Source organism: Staurois parvus, unplaced genomic scaffold (genome assembly GCF_062004578.1).
Source record: "Staurois parvus isolate SC_StPar_1 unplaced genomic scaffold, SC_StPar_1.0 ptg000090l, whole genome shotgun sequence".
In the NCBI taxonomy this organism is placed as follows: Eukaryota; Metazoa; Chordata; class Amphibia; order Anura; family Ranidae; genus Staurois; species Staurois parvus.
Genome location: NW_028317886.1, coordinates 9,996,374 through 10,008,950, shown reverse-complemented (window position 1 = coordinate 10,008,950; position 12,577 = coordinate 9,996,374).

Below are 12,577 nucleotides of genomic sequence, written 5' to 3'. Positions count from 1 at the left end.
TCTCTACTCTATTATAAATGAATAAATGTTGCCCGTTAGTTATTCTTTAATTTACCAAATACTACATATTAACATCTGTGTCGTAATGTCTGAATGGATCCTATGGGTATAATGGGTTGTAAAAACTTTTGAGGATAAAGTGGAACTAAACGTAAAACAGAATACAAGATGTGAGCAGGCAAGCATCTCTTCAATGCCTCTTCTGCAATAATGCACACTTACCTGCTCATTCGCAATCTTCTCCTGAATGAGCACTGAGCTGCATGTGCACAGCTCAGTTTACATTCCAGCCCAATGCCAGCCTGCTGGGATGACTGTATTCCCCTGCATGCACTGGAGTGACATCATCCTGCGCCGGCCAATCAAAACAAAGGCCAGCACCAAGTTCAAATATCCACGCTGACTGAACCCGTAGCCCTTCTACCATGCTCAGTTTAGTGTGTATTGCTAGTGAGGTATTTTTTTTCATGGGAGAGTGCATGTGGTCAGCACAGGGCCAATCAGCACTGTCCAGACAGGGGTCAGGGGTTCTGCATCCTCCTAGAGCAGAAAACTCTTTCTACACGCTGTAACGAGTGCTCGGCTGAAGTCACAAGACTGCTCTAGCTGCTGATGGCAAGTATTTAGCAATTTATATTTACTAATATAATTGCACTTCCATGTTCTGTGTAGTGTGGGAGACCAGATATGGGAGACCAGATATAGTGAATGCAGGATCCTGGGTTTAGTAACACTTTAAGGAAGCTCCTTCCAGGTATCCTGGATGAGGCCTTGGGCCTAAAAACCTACGCTTGTTGTTATATTGTTTTCCACAGAAAGAAAGAAAAACAGAAAGTAAAAAAGTAAATAAAAATGTTCAAACGGACAGTACACAAATGATGAACAAACACACACAAAAATAGAATAAAATAAATCATGGCTACAAAGAACAATAAATGAACTTGTTTGAAGTGTAAAGATTTTTCTTTTTTTTTTGGATACAGTAGAGAAGGGTCGGACCATCTGTCTTGTCTTATTTCAGTCTATGTCTCTGCTGGGAATATTCAATCTCTCTACTTTTTCTGGTGATCATTGTGTTAAGGGGAAATCTAAAATGTTATAACAGCCAACGGAGTAGGAGGTGAGGTGAATTGTTTCAGGGACAACAGTCTAAGACAGGATTTCCCTTCACTTTAGAGAGATTTTCTGTTATTTCCTGTTGCATCTTCAGAAAAGGAATTGCACGAATACCTCCCCCACACACAGAAAAAAAAAATTGCATCATAGACACTTTAACCCTTCCCTTCACAAGCATTTTGGCTATAAATACACTCTACAAATCGTAAATAAATCTAAAAAATACACAATTAAAGCTCTATGCACACTGGACATGTTTATAACGCTGGTAACATTAGCTGTGTAAAGTCATAATAAAAATGTGAGTTTTTCAGCTTTTTTTAGCGTTTTAGCATTAGCGTTTAGCGGCATTTTCCGCATTTACATTTTTCAGTGTTTTTTTTTTTTTGCAAAAAACCCAATTGTGTGGTAAAAAAAAAATCTAAAAAATGCAGCGTTTTGCCGCGTTTTTTAGTATTAGAGCATTTTTACAGCTAAAAAACTCCTCTAGAAACCCACTAGCTCTGGGGTTTTTTTCCAGCCAAAAAACGTTCCTGCCAAAAAAACGTTGATTACAGTCTATGTGTGCATGGACACATAGGATAACATGCTGGGAAATTTACTGGCTGTAGAAAAAAAACATCAAAAGCCAAAAGCAGCCGCTCTAAAAATGTCTAGTGTGCATGAGGACTAAAAAAAAAAGCCTAAGTAGCTGTATGAAATTGATTTTGCAGCAAATTGCCATTGTTTCCCCTGAGATAAGTGCTGAGGGGAGCTGTCTGCCTGCATTGCTGTCTTCCTCTCTTCTCACCTTCATACCTAATCTTCTTGCATCTGTTACTATGCGGCCTTGCTAAGCAATGTAAAAGACCAGGGACTAATGCTACAGTTCCTTACCATCTGTACTAAGAACATGCATGTGCCTCAATACAAAACTTCCTTTTGATGACTGTTACATAGTTACATAGTTAGTCTGGCTGAAAAAAGACAAAAGTCCATCCAGTTTAACCATTAAAAAAAAAAAAAGCTATAATCCTATAACCGCAGTTGATCCAGAGGAAGGCAAAAAAACCCAACAAAGCATGATTCAATTTGCTCCTGCAGGGAAAAAAATTCCTTCCTGATCCCCCGAGAGGCAATCGGATATTTCCTGGATCAACTTTACCTATAAATGTTGGTATCCAGTTATATTCTGTGTATGTAGGAAAGAATCCAGGCCTATTTTAAAGCAATCCACTGAGCTGGCCAGAACCAACTCTTGAGTGAGTCTATTCCACATTTTCACAGCTCTTACTGTGAAGAAACCTTTCCGTGTTTGGAGATTAAATCTCTTTTCCTCCAGATGTAAACAGTGCCCCCTTGTCCTCTATGATGACCTCAGGGTGAATAGCTCTACACCGAATTCACTATATGAACCACTGATGTATTTATACATGTTGATCATATCCCCCCTTAATCTTGTCTTCTCAAGAGAGAATAAATTTAGTTCCTCTAATCTTTCCTCATAGCTTAGCTCCTCTATGCCTCATATCACTTTGGTTGCCCTTCTCTGTACTTTCTCCAGTTCCCCAATGTTCTTTTTGTGAATTGGTGCTCAAAACTGAACTGCATATTCCAGATGAGGTGTTACTAATGATTTGTAAAGGGGTAATATGACATCTCTCTCTCTGGAGTCTATACCTCTTTTAATACAAGAGAGGATTTTGCTGTAAAGATGATTTACTAAAGGCAAAAAGACTGTTTGTAAAGAAAGCTGAACTTTGCAAGGTAATTTTCCCCAGAGCTTACTGAATGTGGCGAAATGTCATTTTCAGATCTGATCAGATCTCCCTGATGAAGCCACATGGCCCTGCTGAGTAACGCATAGGAGAGAGGATTTCTGCCATCAATACGCTCATAATCCTTTGATGGTGGTTGGTAACTATACATTGGAGAAAACAACATAGATGCCATTTCTGCTTGCATACTGTGTGGAACAGTGTGGTGTACAACAGCACCAATTACATGTGAGTGCAATATTGGGAGTTTTGTTTTTATGGTAAATAAAGCTTTTATACGGATAAAATGCTTTGTATGGCGATTTCTCTTTCTATATGTATGGCTGAGGAGGAATGAAGTGTGGTATGAAGGAAGTATTAAGAAGCAGTGTATAACTATTTGAGAAGTGGAATCATCTGATACGCTGAGGAATCATTATTATTAGTCCTGTGAGAGATGACGCAAGAGTTATATGACCTCACTTAACAGTTTGGTCATACACCCCAGGAGAGAGCACATCTGGTGGTGGGTTTCACTGATAACAGTACTTTTGGCACATAAAAGGTGATGATTAAGAATGAAGAAGAAAAAGGCGGTTTATAATACCATTGTGAAGCAGATAAGATATATAATAGGACTTTTTTGATGGACTGCACTATTGTGAAACGTTTTAGTTTGTGCATATAATTTTTTGAAGTACACATTTGATGCAATAGGAATTTGGTAACTTTAACCATTTGTTAGACTGATTTCTGTAAATCGGTCCTGCTAAACAACCTCTGGCAACCAGTAGCTTGTAGCCAAGCAGCAGCAGTGATGATCAGTGTATTCTGACAGCAGAGGAGTCCCGCTATCAGAATACTGTCACAAACCTCTGGTAGTGAGCCCTTGTAGACCGCCAACTTGGGGTTCCCTAGGGCACGGAGTCTAATCCCCTGCCTGCTTCTTCACCAGAGCCCCTGATGGTGGGGATGGACTTGCAGCAAGCTGGAACCAAGTCGTAGCCCCCAGGTACGCCCAGCTGAGGATGCGGAGACCAATCGCATGAGCAGAGTGTAATCCAGGAGACAACAGGGAAGCCAATAGACAAGCCGAGGTCAGGACGGGTGGAGATCAGCACAGTCAGTGGACGAAGCCAGAGTCAGTGCACGGGTAGTCAGATACAGGATACAAGCATAGCAACAGACAGGAGCTCAGAGAACTAAAAAGTTGCTCAGGCAAAGTGGGCTAGACTGAGCATGTCTATATAGACAAGCAAACTAGGAGGCGGGCCAGGAAGAGATGGAAGGGAAGGAAATGAAACCCAGAGGATAGCAAACAACGCCCATAGGTGAGCACAGACAAAACCACACATGTGAAAGGGATCAGGAGCAGCACTGCAGCAAGGAGGTAAGAAAACACAAAGAAGAGACAGCAGGCTAACTTGTGTCAAATACAATATCACACAGTGGGGGGTGGCGGAATGGATGCAGGAATCTGTTAGTTAGTGGAGGGAATGATCACCCCACTGTATGGATAAATTTAACAGCATCCCAACTTTAAAGGAGATTCACAGTGAACGCATGCACTTAAATATTATAGCATCAACATTGTCATAAAAATACAAACAACAGATATTATTGACAATCCCATATATGCTCACTTAAAATATCTCCTTTCATGTTGTGGTCTTCTGGCCATTTCTTTCCACAACCTCCTGGATTCCTTGCATGCTTTGCAGCTTCTCCTCTGCTGTTTACTTTCAATTTCTAAGGACTACATATCACATGGTACCTTGCTGCCCACAATCAGTGATTCCTAGATTGACTCCACCTTCTGAAATTCCTCCTCTCAGTACATCTGTAGTTCAGAAGGCAGGCTCTGTGATATGTGTGACACAGCAGTGCTTACTCACAAGGCATGGTGATTACTTATCACAGAACTCAAAGAAGTGATAGGAATCATCACAACTTCAAGATCCTTTTGATTAATAGAAGTAAGCTAGAAATAGGTGAAATGCAATGTGGAAATGAATATATGATTTTTCTTTTTGGCCATAGCTACATGATAAAGTTGATCCTATGTAACCCTAGAGGGATATACATGGCTGTGCCAAGATATCTGCCTCAGACTATCTATTGAGGGATCAGGATGTGGTAGGAATGAGAGCTGGGCCAGTCAGGAGGGTTATACAGGAGCCAATCAAAGCCAACCCACCCTTCTGTTCAATGATACTGTACTGGACACAGTTGCATGGGGGACAAGAGGAAGCAGAAGCAACTGTAGCGGTGACAAAACAAGCATGAACTGTTACACTTGAAGGAGGAGGCCTTGGCCATACAGGTAACTTTATAGGAACTTGCCCAGGACATGCCTTCTTTGAAATTTACACATTCAAACAGAATTTATCTCACCCCTCTAAGGGCAAGAATTCATTGTGGTGGGACCCAGAGGAGGACCAGAAGTGTTGGTGGTATGGCTGCTTTGCATAGGTAGCCAGGAACTGTGGCTGGCCTGAACAAAAAATGTACCCGCAGGTCACCATTAAACCTGTGATTCACAGGGCAGAGGGACAACCTCAGGACTGTCAGGACAAGGTCCCAACAAATCAAATCAAAGGCTATGGTCGTGCCAAGTCCTGTAGTGAATGCCCTCATCAATGAACAAGAGGTCCCATGCCTGATCGACATAGGCTCTGAGATCACTGTCATGAAATATGACTTTTACCCCCAGTGGTTCAGGACATGGGACCAACTGGACCCCTCTTGGCTGTCCCTCAAGGCAGCCAATAACCTACCCATCCTGGTGAAAGGTGTTACCTGGGTGAAGATTCAGATAGATGATCAGGTCGTGGAGCGAGTAGGGGTTGAAGTGACCCATGGATCAGTGAGTTCAGCAGAACCTATTGCCTTGGGCACGAACATGCTGAAGGACTTGGACTTACCCCGTTTACTAGCCAAGTTTGAACACTCAGGTTGGCGCATGCAGGGCTGTGGTTTGCAAGTTGGCTGGCTCAATGTGATTCAGGCCTATGAGGCTAGCCAGAGGGTAGTGAAGAAACATCCTGAACAAGTAGGGGGGGTTGTCTGTATGCCTCTCAAGTAAAAGCTACTCCTGGCACGGCATCAAGAGGTAGTCTGGTAACTGCCCATTGGGTCTCACAAGAAATTGCAAGGGGCCACAGTAATGGTAGAACCCCAGAAGGACCTAGTGACTCCAGAGGAGGGGCTGGTTGCCCGCACTTTATCCAAGGTCAACAAAAAGAAGATGCTAGTGTAGTTCATCAGTCTGGGGACCAACCCAATCCCACTCCCCACTCATACCACCATAGCAGACCTCTATGTGGTGCCCCATCACTCCATCACCAAGACCCAACCAGGGTTGGTAGTCACCTGCGCCCTACTGCAGGCAGCTATGACCTCATTGAATGAATCACAATACAAGCTACTACTGGAACAGCTGTCCCTCCCCTTCTGGGACTATCCTATGACTGTACAGGGCCATTGACCACCCGAATCACATGGGGACACTCCACCCATCCAGGAGCAGTACTGCTATATTCCCCCTGCCCTGTGCAAGGAGGTCAAGGACTTTATCTGCAACATGCTACAGATTGGGGTAATTCGGGAGAACCATAGCCCATGGGCTGCCCCTGCAATTCTGGTGCAAATAAAAAAAGACGGTAGTCTGAGATTATGTGTGGACTACCACATGCTAAAGTCCTATACCCACTGGGATGCCTATTTGTTACCCAGAGTGGAGGATTTGCTTATGGCCCTGGGCCAGAACAAGTATTTCCCTACCCTTGGCTAATGGTAAGTCCCATTGAGAGACCAAGACTGTGAAAAAGACTGCCTATATTACAGCTGTCAGTCACCGGGTCCCGGCCGGTGATTACTCGCTGGCGCCTGGTGATTTCCAAGTATGTCCGACAGGGAGGAGAACTGTTTGTAAACAAACAGTTCTCCTCCCTGTCAGCTCATGCACACTGCTTTGGATGGCTGTGCAGAGCACAGCCATCCAAAGCAGTGTGCTTACAGTGAAGGACATGGACACAGTACTTAGTAAAACAGCGCACAGTAAACCTTTTGATTGCCCCTCATGTTAACCCCTTCCTGCCCAATGCCATTAGTACAGTGTCAGTGCTGTTTTTTAGCACTGACCACTCTATTGGTGTCACTGGGGATGTCAGTGACACCAAGTCAGTTCCCCCCAGTGTCAGAGTGCCCGCCGCAGACCCACAGTCCCGCTATAAGTTGCTGATCGCCGCCATTACTAGTAAAAATAAAAATTACAGTATATAAGGCCACAAAGATCATTGTTTTTTATATGTAGGCATTCTTTTTATGTTCTAATTTTAACAAATTATGCTGACAAAATGGGTGGAGCTTGTAAAAAAAAAAACACAGAAATTCACTTGTGCCAACTTTAGATCTGCTATGCAATTATTACATTGCCATTACCAAAATAATGCAGCAATGTCAAGAAAGTAATTACTGGAATTTGATGCTGATGTTAATATAGTACATTTCATATTTTATTTAAAGCCCAAAGTAATGAGGGAAACGATGTTAACTGTATGCAATTTCTGTGAAGCAAGATCAGAAGAAGAGTGGAATACGTGATGACAAAATATTTATGGTAGAAAAAGAGATTAAAGTGCTTAGAGGAGACGAGAGCAATGTAATCTTGTGCGGAAGAAGGGCAGACAATTGTGATATGTAGGGTATAAGACAAAGGCTGCATGCAATGAGAAAAATGGTTATAAATATTTGATAACTAATGTTCATTATAATATCAGCAAAAATAGCTAGAGCTCCAGGACTGGGAGCTTCAAGGAGCATAATCTGCCTAATGCAAAGATTGGACAAAAACATTATGAAAATGATTCTATTATAACAATTCTTATGTTTTAGTAATGTTAGAGATATTTCATTTAAAATATGAAAGCTTTGTTTTACAGATAAAAAAAAATAGTGGAAAATCTTCAACATAAAAGTGCAGCAACTGGGAGAGCGTGTTATTATGCTGCTTTCACTTGGTTGGATTGGCAGAAAGCTGCTCACATTGCCTGTGCTTAACAGTGCATTGAAATCAAAGATTTGCACTGCCCTCGTGTGTTCATTTTGAATTATGCAACTCAAATGACTCTATAACTAAAATTTGTTAAAGGGTAGTAAATGTTCGAGGGAAAAAAAAAATCCTCCAGTAAGGTAATATCATGATGTGCTAGTATGCATTGCATACTATCACATTAATAAAGATTTACCTTAAAAACAAAGCCCTCCAGTGGCATGCTGTCACCACTGACAGGGCTTCCATCTTCACCCGGTCTTCCTTCATGGGTTTGCGGGCTCTGGCCGTCTGAATGGCCGAGCCATGATGACATCACTCCCATGCATGCATGCAGGAGCCATGGCCGTGGAATAGAGTTCTGCAGGGACAGCATGAGCACATTTAGTAAAGAGAGAAAGGGGTATGATACAAGAGGTGCCATCATCCCTAAAATATACAATGGGGAAGTCCTCTTGTTGGTGGGACTTTAACGGCACAATCCTCTTATATGAGAAACATGAACAATTCAAAAGTTTAAAAGCTGTGCAGTTTTATTTTACAATCTTAAAAACAAACATAAAGCTACAATACAAATTGTGGTGGTGTCATCAAAGATGGTATTTCCAATGTAGAGATTGCTCATGCATAAATCGTACTTGACGCGTTTCAAGACCAATGGCAATCTATTCCTCAGAAGTGCTCAAGAAGGCATGACACATAACCCCATGTGGGGTAAGAACCGCCAAGGAATTAAAAACGTATTTTCCATGAACACAGCCAAGGACTCTTCATATATCTCTGTCAGGAATGATAGAACAGGGAATTGTCCTCTGCTATACGTTTCGGAGATATTCCTTGTACCTACAGGTAAGCCTTAATATAAGCTGCCAAGCGGTATTTGCTACTGCTTTAATAAGATGTTGATAAATTGTTGTATGATCTATTGCTTGCATTGAAACTATTTGAAATTTATCTGCTTAACACCTTCCCGCCCGGCCTATAGCAGATTGATCCGGGCGGGACACTTGCCATTGTGACTGGACGTCATACGAAGTCCTGTCAAAACAAGCCGCTTGCAGGGCCGCGCAGCGGTGCGATCTGTCACCGGCTGTGTCCACGGGACATAGCCAATGACATATCACTACACTGGCTCATTGCCAGTGTCATGTGACCGCTGTGACCAATCACAGCAGACCACGTGTCGATTGTATACAATGGATGGCTTCATGTCATGCCATCCATTGTATACAATTATGTTGTTAGCTCTGACTGGTCAAGGCAGTCACATGTGTGCTGAAAAATAAAATAGTAAAATAAATTAAAAAATTTATAAAAAATAAAAAAATTAGAACAAAAAAATACAAATTCAATTACTATTATTTTCACCAAAGAAATGTAGCATAATAAATGTTGACCTAAATTTATGAAGAATTGTTATTTATTTGCAAAAATTTTTAACAGAAATGAAGAAAAGTTCATTTTTTTTCCCAAAGTTTAAGATGTTTTTTGTTTTATTTAGCAAAAAATAAAAAACTCAGTGGTGATTAAATACCACCAAAAGAAATCTCTATTTGTGTGATAAAAATTATAAAAATGTCATACAGGTACAGTGTTGCATGACCGTGCAATTGTCATTCAAAGTGCAACAGCGCTGAAAGCTGAAAATTGGCATGGGCAGGAAGGGGGTATAAGTGCCCGGTATTGAAGTGGTTAAAGCTGACCATACATGTTACAATCTGCTTGTTCAACCCCCTTTAGATTTACCAAAAACTAGGTATCACAAGCACCTGACATGATACACATTGGGGAGTATTTACTAAAACACAGAATCTGGTGTAGCTGGGTATACATATATGTATAAAATATATATACAGCCTGCTTCTAACTTCAGCTTATTCAATTAATCTTTAACAATAAAATCTAGAAACTAATTGGTTAATATGCACAGCTGCACCAGAATTTGCACTCATCAGTATTGGTAAATCATCCCTATAGGTGGGATAAACCACAAAATAAATAAAAATATAGATTTAATAATGTAGGCATGTGAGATAACAAAATTATTTCATATATTACTATAATTACATGTTAGTGCACCAGTTTTAGTAAATCTTCCCCATTGAATGGGTTGGGTTTTTTTTTGGTAGGCCCTCAAATTACATAGATGTAGTAGATTTGATAGAAATTGTGTAAGAATTGTACAACCAGAGTGTAGCATGTATAGCCAACATAACAGAATACATTGCATTTTTAAAATGTAATTGCACTCTCCCTTTACCCCTGGTTGACATCTGTGCGGGTGGTGCTTTTGCGGATCTGCACAAAAATCCGTGCAGCCACACCACCCGAATAGAGGAATGCGGACTCGCGGGCGGGTGCCATTAATTCTAATTGCACGTCGCCCGCACTGGAAATCACAATCGTACTGGGAACCGAAGTTCCCGTGCTGGCTGCATTTTCAAAGAAGTGCAGGGACTTCTGCCCTGCGTATCCCAGGGCACGGGAGTCCATTCAAATGAATGGGCTCTTGTGCCCGCGAAAAACTCAGCCAGCAGAAACGCGGAGATGTGAACCTAGCCTTAATCTTGTAGACTATTCATAGTCTGTGCATCGTCAAAATCTCCACTGAAATGAATAAGAGTGCACAATCTCTATGTGTATATGAGATGGAATAAAGATCATAGTTTGTTGAATGAAATTGAATATTCAGGAGAAACGTGCACAGCAAAGATGTGGTGGTGCTGGAGGGGGGAACATACAAAAATAAGTGTAACTCTATTAAAAGTACAGTTACACTCCAAACTAGCATAATTGTTCTTTCATGGTGGTGGTGGTGGTGGAAGGGGGGAACGCTAATGTAAAAATGCTAAAAAAAAGCTGAAAAACTCACGTTTTTAACGTGACTTTACACAGCTAACGTTACCAGCGTTATCAAAACATCCCATGTGCATGAGGACTTAGGTTGCAGAGCAAAATGTGTCCTTTTGGTGTTATTAAGGTATAGAGTTAAGGGTTTAAGGTTACAGTTTATGAGTTGTTTTAATATTTAGTAACAGATTTAAGGGTATATTTTTAAATATTTTCACCCAAGATTCACACAGCTTTCACTTATATTCACACATTTTTTTTCTAATTGATTAATTTGGAAAAATGTGGGACATCCCGATTGAAAGTTATGTTAATGCTGAATGAAAACAAGTATAAATAGATCCCCTAGTGATAAGATTCAGATTAAAGGATATTTCCAATAAAACCCTTTTTTTGCACAGAGTGGAGAAGAGTTAGACCCCCTGTCAAGTTTTTTTTTTTCTGTCTGTATTCCTCCAATGGGGACACCTGCTCTGGGGACATTTGTTTTAGAGAACTCCCCTCACTTTGGGCGATTTTAAATGTTAGCCTATGCTTTAGGGTGTTAGGGTTAAGAGATAGGGTTAGGTTTAGGTTAGTAAGGGTATTTAAAAGTTAGGAAAGTTTTAGGGTAAGACTGGAGGGTTATAATGGAATTCAAGCAGAACACTAACTAGCCTTAAACATATTCACTCCCCCCCTCATCCTACCTATCCTGTCCACCCTGTGTAAAAATGATGTTTGTTCTTCCCTTTTTAGGTCTGCTCAGGCCTGTTCATGTAATCATGCAGCTTTGGCTCCTCTGTGTCAGTGAGCAGCGGCTGCAGGGGAGAGGAAGGACAACGCCTGGGACATGGGAGCCTATAGGTGACAGCAAGGCTCTGGGAATTCCAAACCATTGTCGAGTGCTCCCTTACACAGGAGCTGAAGGATCACGTGACTTGACCAGACTAAAAATGGGTAAGTATACAGATCTTTTTTAAACAGGGTAGGCAGGATAGGTAGGAGGAGGTGGAAGGGAACATTTTTAAGAATAGTTAGTGTTAGGTTTGGATTCCACGGATTACAGGTTGGGGCATTTGTACACGTACTAATGGCACTGAAAGCCACTTGTTGTAGCATAAGTGTTGGTATTATCTTAAAAAAAAGCTGGTATCATACACAGTATATTAAGTTACCCACTTGAGCTCCAGAAGGTTTTAGCCCCTTCATGACCAGGCCATTTATTGCTATTCAGCACTGTGCTATTTTAACTGGCAATTGCACAGTCATGCAACACTGTACACAATTTAAATTTATGTAATTTTTTCCACACAAATACAGCTTTCTTTTGGTAGTATTTAATCAGTTTTTTTTTATTATAAAAAAAAATTTCTACTTTCTGTTCTAAACATATGCAATAGAAAAAGAAAAAAATCAAATGTATTCATAAATTTAAGCCAAAATGTATTCTGCTATATGTCTTTGGAAAAAAATCCAAATAAGTGTATATTAATTGGTTTGTTAAAACCTCTAAAAACTATGGTATATATATTTGAAAATTGATTAATTCTGATGTACTGATGGATTTTATATCATGAGGCCCCTATAATGTCAGAACAGTATAAATACCCTCCAAATGACCCCTTTTTGGAACGTAGACGTATTTAGTAAAAGGCATGGCAAGTTTTTTGAAGTTGTAATTTTTTGGAAAATGAAGAAATTTTAAAATCATTTTTTTTCCCCAGCTGGTCATAGCAATCACATGATGACAATGTAAACAACCTGTCATGGATGGCTTTCCATTCATAAGCAGCTTGCTTTGGGTTGTGCTCTGTTCATCTTAAAAGTGGCAGGCACTGGA